This window comes from Capricornis sumatraensis, chromosome 1 (assembly GCF_032405125.1).
Source record: "Capricornis sumatraensis isolate serow.1 chromosome 1, serow.2, whole genome shotgun sequence".
NCBI lineage: Eukaryota > Metazoa > Chordata > Mammalia > Artiodactyla > Bovidae > Capricornis > Capricornis sumatraensis.
In genome coordinates, this window is record NC_091069.1 from 59,802,971 (window position 1) to 59,814,594 (window position 11,624).

General features: G+C 43.8%; 1 non-coding gene across 1 annotated transcript; it reads right to left on the minus strand.

The window, feature by feature from the left end:
* On the minus strand, positions 1-72 carry TRNAS-AGA (transfer RNA serine (anticodon AGA)). Its single transcript has one exon. It is a non-coding gene; the product is annotated as a tRNA-Ser (tRNA).
* Between the last annotated feature and the right edge of the window lie 11,552 nt (positions 73-11,624).

An 11,624-nucleotide genomic window follows, 5' to 3' on the forward strand; every position in this document is an offset into this window, starting at 1 on the left:
TTCCCAACCCAGGGATTGAACCTGGGCCTCCTGCATTCTAGGCGGACGCTTTAACCTCTGAGCTACCAGGGAAGCCCAGAACATCCAGAGGGTTGTGCATAACAAGGGGGCGATACAGAGTGAATGGATGGGGCAATGAATGGATGAACCAAGAAAATGAAATAAAGAAAGAAATATAAAGCAAATCCCTGCTAAGAAAACTCTTCCAAACTTGAAAATAAAACACAATGATAATGGTATATGCTCTTGGTGTTGTACTGGAGCATTGTCAAACAATCCCACCAACAATTGCACAGTTCTATGGGGAAAGTCCGTCTTTGTTTGACTTATTAATTACCATGGGTTAGATTATCAGACTCCATGAAGTTAGATGTGAACTAAGAGAAGACTGATAAGTTGCAAATAATTTCTGCCTGATGGAAAAGATAATCCTAATAGGTATCAGTTGTCAGTTTAGTTCACGTGCTCAGTCATGTCCAATTCTTTGTGACCCCATGGACTGCAGCATGCCAGGCTTCCCTGTCCATCACCAGCTCCCAAAGCTTGCTCAAACTCATGTCCATCGAGTCCGTGATGCCATCTGACCATCTCATCCTCTGTCATCCCCTTCTCCTCCTGCCTTCAAACTTTCCCAGCATCTTTTCCAATGAGGCAACTCTTCTCATGAGGTGACCAAAGTGTTGGAGTTTCAGCTTCAGCATCAGTCCTTCCAATGAATATTCAGGACTGATTTCCTTTAGAATTGACTGCTTTGATCTGGGTACAGTTGTGTTGCTTTACAATTCATTAAGCAGGGTGTTTTTTTCTTTTTTTAATTTAAGCCAATCCATTCCACCATTTCTTTCCTGATTGATCATATAAGCTTCTGTTCCTTGACTTACCCTTTGAATCAGCTTTATCATCCTTCCAGTTCCTTCATTTATTAATAATGATATATCTTTGATACATGCTCACTGAATGTTTGTGTGAAAGTCATGTTTTGGATTTTTTGAAAATTAAACTGGCATTATATAAAACAATGTTCCTTTGCCCCAGATTCACACACCATGTGTCGTGGTTTTCAAATATATACACAGATTCTTTGATACTCCACCCTTTAAGAAGTGGAGCTTAATTCTCCTTCCTTTGAGTGTGAACTGGATTTAGTGACTAAAGACTATATTGGGTTGGCCAAAAAGTTAATTTGGGTCTGTCTGTAACATCTTATGGACCATGGAGGTGCCCAGAGGCTGTCCCAGCTTGCAGAAGGGTAATATTCCCAATGGAGACTTCTTACCACCTTTGAGTGGCAGTGCCCTGGAGGTGAGTGTAGATCCTGTCCTTCATGGGGAGATGAGGATTCAAACAGTGTAAGAGTACACACCTGTACTACTAGGTAAGCACACATTCACAAACAGCTTATTATAGCAAAATGGTCATTTTTATTAGTAAGATAAATTAAACAATAATTAAAATAGCCAATATTCATTTGATGTTCACTATGTCCCAAGAACTATGTTTAGTGGTTGGCCTGAATGTTCTCATTTTGTGCTCAGAGCTGCCCTGGGTGGTTAATATCATAATTATTATGTCTCATTCATGGATGTGGAAACCAAGAATAGAAAGATTAACTTTCATCTGCTACTGGACCTATAATTAATATTAGAGTCAGAATGAAGCCCAGGAAACCTGAATCCAAAGCTATTGAGCCCAAAACACAACACAGCAGTCAGAGTGATCTTTGTCATAGTCTGAGTCAGATCACAGCCCATCTGCTCCAGAGTCTCCGAGAGTAAAAGAAAAGACTTGGCCATGTTTTCAAAGCCCCACAAAATCAGGCCCTCGTTAACCCTTGACCTCATCCTTTCACCACTCCATGCAGTCAGTACATTCAAGGCACAGGAACCCCTTGGTCCTTCTTGAACAAGTGAAGCATGTCCCTGCCTCGGGGCCTGTGCACTGGCCATTCTCTCAACATGGAAAGCTCTTCTCCAAGACCTCAGCATGTCTCACTCTTTTACTCTTTAAAGTCTTTGCTAAACTGTCACCTTCTCAACAAGACTTATACTCACCACCCTAAACTGCTCTCTCCTACTTCCAATTCCCCTTTCCATGCTCCATTTCTTTGCACAGCACTCACCACTTGTAAGCACATTGAACAATTTGGGTGTACTACTTATCAGCTCCCCTGCCAGTCCTGTTGGAAAATAAACTCATTCAAAGGGAGATGTTTTCTATTTTCTTCATTGGCATAGTCTAGGCACTTAATGCCTTCGATAAATGATGCTGCATTGACATTGAGTAAATTACACACTGTATCATGTAGAAAAAAAGCCAGATAATTGCCTACCATTTTGTTCACAATTATGATTTTATTTCTCAGAGATTTTTTAAAAACTTTTTTTGGAACATAATTGCTTTACAGTTGTGTGTTAATTTCTGCTATACAACAATGTGAATCAGCTACACGTATACATATATCTCCTCCCTCTTGAACCTCCCTCCCACTCTCCTATCCCATCCCTCTAGGTCGTCACAGAGCATTGAGCTGAGGTCCCTGTGCTATACAGCAGCTTCCCACTAGCTATCTATTTTACACGTGGTAGTGTATATAGGTGCTTCCCTGGTGGCTCAGATGGTAAAGAAACTGCCTGCAATTCAGGAAGCCAGGGTTCAAGCCAGGATCGGGAAGATCCGCTGGAGGAGGAAATGGCAACCCTCTCCAGTATTCTTGCCTAAAGAGTCCCATGAACAGAGGAACCTGGCGAGCTACAGACTGTAGGGTTGCAAGGAATCAGACATGACTGAGTGACCAACACTTTCACTCTTCACTTCAGTGTATATATGTCAGTCCTACTCTCTCAATTCATCCCACCCTCTCTTTCCCTTGTTATGTCCCCAAGTCTGTTCTCTGCATCTGTGTTTCTAGTCCTGCCCTGCAAATAGGTTCATCTGTACCATTTTTCTAGATTCCATGTATATGTGTTAATATATGACATTCATTCTTCTCTTTCTTACTTTACTCTGTATTGATGCCTTTGACTCTTCATTCTCTTGATGTAACAGCTAAGACCACAGGTGGACAAACTTTGGCCTGTGGGCTAAGATGGGCCCACTCTTTGTTTTGTTGGAACACTGTCATGTTCATTTGCTTAAACAGTCTATGAACACTTCCGTACTACAATGAACAACATTGAATATTTGTGACAGACACTACGTAGCTTGCAAAACCTAAGTTACTTCATACCTGACCTGTGAGAGAAAACGTTTGCTGAAGTCTGGTCAAGACACTCTGGATCCAAGTACTAAATGTGTCACTTAGCGTGTATTTTTGATCAAATTATTGAATCTTTCTGTGTTTTGAAGTCCTCATCTGTGAAACAGGAATAAAAATAGTATTTACCTAGGTTGTTGAGCTTAAATGAGTTAATGTATGTGATGTGCATAAAAGAGTGCCAGGCACATTCATGCAGGCATGCTTAGTTGCTCAGTCGTGTCCAACTCTTTGTGACTTCATGGACTGTAGCCTGCCAGGCTCCTCTGCCCATGGAATTTTCCAGGCAAGAATACTGAGTGGGTTGCCATTTCCTTCTCTGAGGGGATCTTCCAGACCCAGGGATCGAACCTGCGTCTCCTGCATTGGCAGGCAGATTCTTTATCACTGAGCCACCTGGGAAGCCCGCCAGGCACATAGTAGATGCTTAAATGTCAGCTATATCATCACTACCACCAGCAGCAGCAGCTACGTGGCCTTGGGAATTTGTTTCTTCTCTCTGATGTGATGATTCATCTCACCTTTTTGTTTCTCTATAAAAACAGAGCAACAGCCACTTCACTGGGTTGTCACGAGGAGTGGATGAGACAGAGGCTGTGAAGAGCATGGTAGGCACTTGGCACAAACCCACAGACACCTGCTTACTGCCCTCTTTGTGTTTCCCTGTCTCCTCCCCGGGTACATAAAGAGGACACTGGGAACATAGCAGAGGCCAGGTTCACATTCCCCTAAATCTGGGGCTGGTTCAAGACCAAACACTTCCTTGCACAGGTTAATGCCCTTACCTGGGCCAGAGAATGAGAAAGCCCCACCCAGTCTGGTTGAGAGGCCATAGCACATGCTATGGGATTTCCACGTTACTTACAAGAAGGCTAACATTGGCTGCTCATTTACTGTGCCCAGCACCATCTCAAAAGCAGTACAGGCATTGTGCCAGGGGTCCTGGGAGATGAGCACTAGTCTATTCGCATTTGACTGATAAGACAAAATGAGGCTTAGAGAGTCTGGTTCACAAGGTCACAAACTAGTAAGAGATGGACCCAGTATTGGTCCTCTGGCAGGTGGATTCCACACTAACTTGTCCCCCCTCCCAAGCTCCATCCCCAACTGTGAACAAATAAACCATGGAATTCTACAGATTCAAGTGATAGAGGAAAGGAGGGCAGAGATGGAAACTAGTTGATCTCCCTCTCATGGTTTTGTTTGCAAGAAGGATCAAGTCTCCAGAATAACAGGGGCGTCTTCCTCCACAAGAACAGGAAAGACAGTGGGAACCCCCAGAGTTGGTTCAGAGACAAAAGGCTTCACCAGTACAGACAATACAGTGGTGGACAGGACTTCCCTGGTGGCATAATGGATACGAATCCTGCCTGCCAATTCAGGGGACACAAGTTCCATCCCTGATCCAGGAAGATTCCACATATCACAGAGCAACTAAGCCCCCACCCTCTAGGACCTACAAACCACAGTTACTGAAGCCCATGCACCTAGAGCTTGTGCTGCACAACAAGAGACGCCACCGCAGTAAGAAGCCTGCACACCACAACTGGAGAGTGGCGCTGCTCAACACAGCTAGGGGAAGCCCACGCGCAGCAACAAAGACCCAGCACAGCCAAAAATAAATTAACTTTGTAAGAAAGCATGTGTTGGATTATGGAAATTTATTTTTTAATGCAGTGGTGGACATCCAAATGGAAAGGATTGCTCACTCCCTGGGATGACTTCTAGGTGCTTAGAACATCCTTGAAGGACCCTGCCTGGCACAGGAGAAATGGTGGCGATGCACACACAGCCTCCAGAGAGCCGCAAGCAGAAAGGGGCCTCCTCCCCCGTCTCCAGCCACAACCTGTGGTCACTGTGGGAGTGACATAGGGGAAGGTGCCACTGGGATCTTAGCACATCTGAGAACCCCTGGGCTCCCCATGAGATCACAGGAAGGTTTGAGGTCTGGGCACTGGCTGCAGCTGGGTGCCTTGTTTCTGCTTAGTTCTGCGGCATCTTCCAGCGGGGGAGGGCTGGGGATGGGCCAGTTCTACAAGCAGGGATCAAGGAGTGTGTGGGTGACCCAGGAGGCAGGGTGAGGTTCTGTGTGTGTCACACCCACCCGACAGTTTCTCCTGACTGAGTCACCAGGGGCGGGGCCAGAGCCACTGGAAAACTCCTTACCCCAGATGCAGATGAGACCCTCCCAAGCAGGTCCAGAGGTTTCTGTCCGCTGCGTTTCAGAAGCCCCCAGAGCCTAAGGACTCCCCTCCCATGGGTTGTGTGGTTTGAGCACGACTAGGCTTCGGTCTGAAGAACAGCTGGGACTTGAGCCAGATTCTGGACCTGGGTGTGAAATTGGAATTAAACTAAAAACATGGAACGGAAAAGCCAGACATTCAGAAAGAGGGGTGGTCTGGCTCCATTCTCCCTGGGTCCTCCCCACCTTCTGCCTGTCAAGTGCCCTAAGCTCTGTGTGCATGGCCATGATCTCATCAGAGAGGGCACTCTTGGACAGGGTGGATCAGGCCAGCCACACTGAACCACCGCTTCCAACCATTCATGCAACTGGTCCATGTAATCTTTGCTTCTTTCCACAAAGGACTTGGAGGGGTGAGCACCCGCAGCAGAGCCAGCCAGGACAAGGGAAGCTGCATCAGGGCTCCCTGAGGGGAGTCTCTAAGACTCCTGGTGGCTCAGATGGTAGAGTCTGCCTGCAATGCGGAAGACCCGGGTTCGATCCCTGGGTTGAACTTTCACTTTTTCACCTTAGTGATGCTCGGAACAGAGAAGGTAAAATTATCCCCCATATATATATAAATATACTTAGTTGCCCAGTGTTTGCCTGGTGGCTCAGTTGGTAAAGAATCCACCTGCAATGCAGGAGACCCAGGTTCAATCCCTGGGTCGGGAAGATCCCCTGGAGAAGGAAATGGTAGCCCACTCCAGTATTCTTGCCTGGAAACTTCCACAGAGAGAAGCCTGGCGGGCTACAGTCCATGGGGTCACCAAGAGTCAGACACAATTTAGTGACTAAACCTATAGTTGCTCAGTCATGTTCAACTCTTTGGGACCTCTTGGGCTATAGCCCACCAGGCTCCTCTGTCCATGGAATTTTCCAGGCAAGAATACTGCAGTGGGTTGCCATTTCCTCCTCCAGGAGATCTTCTTGACCCAGGGATTGAACCCATCTCTCCTGTGTCTCCTGCACTGCAGGCAGATTCTTTACCCGCTGAGCCACTGGGGGAGCCCATATATATATATGGGTTTATATTCTTTGCCATTTCTCAAGATGGAAGCTTAGATTATTAATCTGACACATTGACTTTTCTACTATAAGTATTAAACACTACGAATTTCGCTCTAGGCATGCTTCAGTTACATCTCACAAATTTATACATATTGTATTTTTATTTAATTCAAATATTTTCAAATTTCCCCTTAGCCTTCCTCTTTGACCCACACACTACTTAGAAGTATATTGTTTAATTTCCAAATATTTGGAGTTTTTCTAAAGATTTTCTTTTCTAGTAAATTTCTAGTTAATTCAGTTATTGTCTGTGTGATTTCCCTTATTTTAAATTCACTGGGTTTTGTTATATAACCCAGAATATAACCTATCCTGGTGAATATTCTGTGTGCACTAAAAAAAGAAAGTGCATTCTGATGTTGTTGTGTGGAGTGCTCTATTGATAGTGGTTTTCAGGTCTTCTGTACCCTTACTGATTTCCTGTCTACTTGTTCAGTCCATTATGGGGAGAGGAATGTTGAATTCTCCAACTATAACTGTCTATGTCTCCTTTCTATTCCGTCTTTGCTTCGTGTGTTTTAAAGCTCTGCTGTTAGGAGCATACACATTTAAGATTACTACATCTTTTTGGAGAACTGACCTCTTTATCACACATAGTCATATATGTGTTCCTCTGCAACAATAGCACCCCAGTGCATGCATGCTGTCACTTCAATTATGTCCGACTCTGTGCGACCCTATGGACCATAACCCACAAGGCTCCTCTGTCCATGGGATTCTCCAGGCAAGAATACTGGAGTGGGTTGCCATGCCCTCCTCCAAGGGATATTCTGCAATGATGGGCAGGTTCTTTATGCCTAGTCCCACCTGGGAAACCCTGCAGCTTTGTACAATCACCACCGCTATCAAAATAGAGAACTATTCTATCCCCACAAGGCTCTCTCATGCTGCCCCTTCATACTCACATTTTGGCTTCACCCCCAACCCTAATCCCTAGCATCCACTATCTGCTTTTTAATAGTCCCCAGTTGGCTGGGAACTGTTTCATTTTACTCCTGTTATTTCAGCGTATTACTATTAATAGTATGTCTTTATTTGTGCTTTTTTAAAGTCTTGGTTTAAGTAGTGAATTTAATCCTTTTTCTTTTATTGGGATTATGAATGTTTTTTGTTGTGTCTATCCTATGATACTGAGAAGGCAATGGCACCCCACTCCAGTACTCTAGCCTGGAAAATCCCGTGGACCGAGGAGCCTGGTTGGCTGCAGTCCATGGGGTCGCTGAGGGTCAGACACTACTGAAAGACTTCACTTTCACTTTTCACCTTCATGCATTGGAGAGGGAAATGGCAACCCACTCCAGTGTTCTTGCCTGGAGAATCCCAGGGACGGGGGAGCCTGGTAAGCTGCCGTCTATGGGGTCGCACAGAGTCGGACACGACTGAAGTGACTTAGCTTAGCTTATCCTATGATTTTATTTTAGGTTTTCTGTCTACCATAATTTTTGTTGTGCTTCATTCATACTTTTTGCTTGCTCGATTCATTCTCTTTTTGTTTCAATTCATTTTCTTCTAGTATGTTAGAAACATTTAATTCTATTTTTACTTTTATACTGGTTAACTAATTTTTGGTACACAGATTTAAATGTATTTTTCTTTTTCTCTAAAAATTTATGTTTATTTATTATTTAGCATGTTATATTCTATAAGACCTCACTCAGGACTGATTTTACATGCTTAAATTAAAATTTTATTTCTTAGAAGAAAGTGTGAGATTAAGATATTTACCCCAGTTTAGACTGGGGGTCAGCAAACTATGGCCCATGGACCAAACCTGGCCCACTAACTATTTTTGTACAGTCTATGAACTAAGAACATTTTTTATACTTTTAAATGAGTGAAATAAGAACTTCCCTGGTGGTCCAATGACTAAGACTCTGATGCTCCAAATGACCATGGCCAATCCCTGGTCAGGGAATTAGATCCCAAATACCACAACTAAGAGGTCACATGCCACAACTAAAGATCTTGCATACTGCAATGAAGATTAAAGATTCCACTAAGACACCCAGCACGGTCAAATAAATACCTAAATAAATTTTTTTAATAAAAATAAAAAATAAATGAGTGAAGTAAATTTTAATGAATAATGTTTCATAACAGTAAAACTTATATGAATTTCAAATTTTAGTGTCCACAGATAAGGTTTAACACAGCTTTGCTCATTGACTTGTATATTGTCTATTTTTGTGCTGCTACTTCAGCAAAGTTGAATAATTGTCACAGAGACTTTATGACTAACAAAGCCTAAAATATTTGTTGTAATATATGGCCTTTTATAGAAAAAGTATGGCAACCCCTAGCATGTGTGCTAAGTCATTTCAGTCATGTCTGACTCTTTGTGACCCTGTGGACTGTGGCCCACGGAGCTCCTCTGTCTATGGGATTCTCCAGGCAGGAATATTGGAGTGGGTTGCCATGCCCTCCTCCAGGGGATCTTCTTGACCCAGAGATAGAACCCACATCTCTCACATCTACCTGAATTTACAGGTGGGATTTTTACCCCTGCGCTTCCCTCATGGCTCAGAGGGTAAAGAATCCGCCTGCAATGCAGGAGACTGAGGTTCAATCCCTGGGTCAGGAAGACCCCCTGAAGAAGGGAATAGAATCCCACTCCAGTATTCTTGCCTGGAGAATTCTATGGACAGAGAATCCTGGTGGGCTACAGTCCATGGGGTTGCAAAGGATCAGACATGACTGAGCGACTAACATTCACTCACTCTTTATTACTAGTGCCACCAGGGAAGCCTGGCAACCCCAAGAGCATTAGTCAGATTTTGCCTCTCCAGGCTTCCCTAACTCAGGTTCACATTGTCCACTTTTTATGAAGTGGGGAACCTAGGCTTTCTTTGCCCACCAGGTTGATGACAGGCAAAAGAGCAGGAAATGATCTTAGTGTTTTTGTATCTCTCCAGGCCTGAGCACCACCCCCTGTATTAGAAGACTATATTTGTTGTTCAGTCGCTAAGTCACATCCGACTCTTTGTGACCCCATGGACTGCAGCACCCCAGGCTTCACTGTCCTTCACTATCTCCCAGAGTTTGCTCAAATTCATGTTCACTGAGTCAGTGATGCTATCTAACCATCTCATCTTCTGCCACCCTTTTCTCCTTTTGCCTTCAACCTTTCCCATCATCAGGGTCTTTTCCAATGAGTCAGCTCATCACACCAGGTGGCCAAAGACTATTAGAAGACCATGCTCTTTAGTCGCTCAGTCGTATTCAGCTCTTTGCAACTCCATGGACTGTAGCCCGCCAGGGTTCTCTGTCTGTGGGGATTCTCCAGGCAAAAATAGTGGAGTTGCCATGCCCTTCTCCAGGGGACCTTCCTGACCCAGGGATTGAACTCAGATCTCCCACATTGCAGGCGGATTCTTGACCGTCTGAGCACCAGGGAAGCCCAATATTATGCTATAAGCATCTATTTAAATTATCACCTATCTGCCTTCCAACTTTGATCTAGTGTTTCTGATAACAGTTTCATCTGCATGTGAATTATCTCTTCAGATAACAGGTAAAATCTTGAGACGACTAGTTCATCAAGCACATTGAGAGACTGAATCATACTGCATTATACAAAACTAATCTGACTCTTTCTATAAATGTAGATATGTCTTCTGTAGTATTAAAATATCCTGAGTTCTCCTTCTAGCAAGATGGGGTAAGAAGAACCAAATTTAACTTCCCACCTGACTCAACTAAAAAAAAAAGAAAATGGACAACATTTATGAAGCCATGGTTTTAAAGCACTGAACATCAGCCAGCAAAGGACAGTGATCCCTGAGAGACAGGAAACAAATGTGGCAACCCAATAATTACCCCCACTTTGCAGTAGAAACCCAGGGGCTCAGCATTCTTTCTGAGTAGAGGAGATAGAGATTTTCAGTCTGTGGGAATAAAGGTAGTTGAAGATTAAAAAAAATAATAATAAGAGCGTGAGAATGAAGGGTTGCATAGAAGGAGAATCCAGACAATCTATAGAGGGTCCCCATTGCACAATCACCAGAGAAATGATTCATGCATTATAGATGAGGAATCTACCCAAGGCTGGAGATTCAGTTCAGTTCACCCACTCAGTCGTGTCCAGCTCTTTGTGACTCCATGGACTGCAACATGTAAGGCTTCCCTGTCCACCAACAACTCCCAGAACTTACTCAAACTCATGTCATCGGGACAGTGATGCCTTCCAATCATCTCATCCTCTGTTGTCCCCTTCTCCTTCTGCCTTCACTCTTTCCCACCATCAGGGTGTTTTCCAATGAGTCACTTCTTCTCATCAGGTGGCCAAAGTATCGGAACTTCAGCTTCAACATCAGTCCTTCCAATGAATATTCAGAACTGATTTCCCCTGGAATTCCTTTAGCGTTTCAAACAGTATGAAAAGGCTGAAGGTTAAGACACTCTAATTAGTGGGAGTAATACCTGTCCCCACCAGCTGGACTGGGAATCCCATAATTCCCAGGCATTGGAGTATAGTATTCAGAAGGACTTTGCTTAAGAAGTGGAAAATAATTAGACCTGGATTAAATACTTCAGTGGTCCTACCTCTCCAATCTGAAATCAACACCCCAAATGATTAAATAGGCCTCACCTGACTATGCCAAAGCCTTTGACTATGTGGATCACAATAAACTGTGGAAAATTATGAAAGAGATGGGAATACGAGACCACCTGAACTGCCACTTGAGAAATCTGTATGCAGGTCAGGAAGCAACAGTTAGAACTGAACATGGAACAACAGACTGGTTCCAAATGGGAAAAGGACTATGTCAAGGCTGTATATTGTAATCCTGCTTATTTAATTTATATGCAGAGTACATCATGAGAAATGCTGGGCTGGAAGAAGCATAAGCTGGAATCAAGATTGCCGGGAGAAATATCAATAACCTCAGATATGCAGATGACACCACCCTTATGGCAGAAAGTGAAGAGGAGCTAAAGAGCCTCTTCATAATTGTGAAAGTGGAGATTTAAAAAGTTGGCTTAAAGCTCAACATTCAGAAAACGAAGATCATGGCATCTGGTCCCATCACTTCATGGGAAATAGATGGGGAAACAGTGTCAGACTTTATTTTTTGGGGC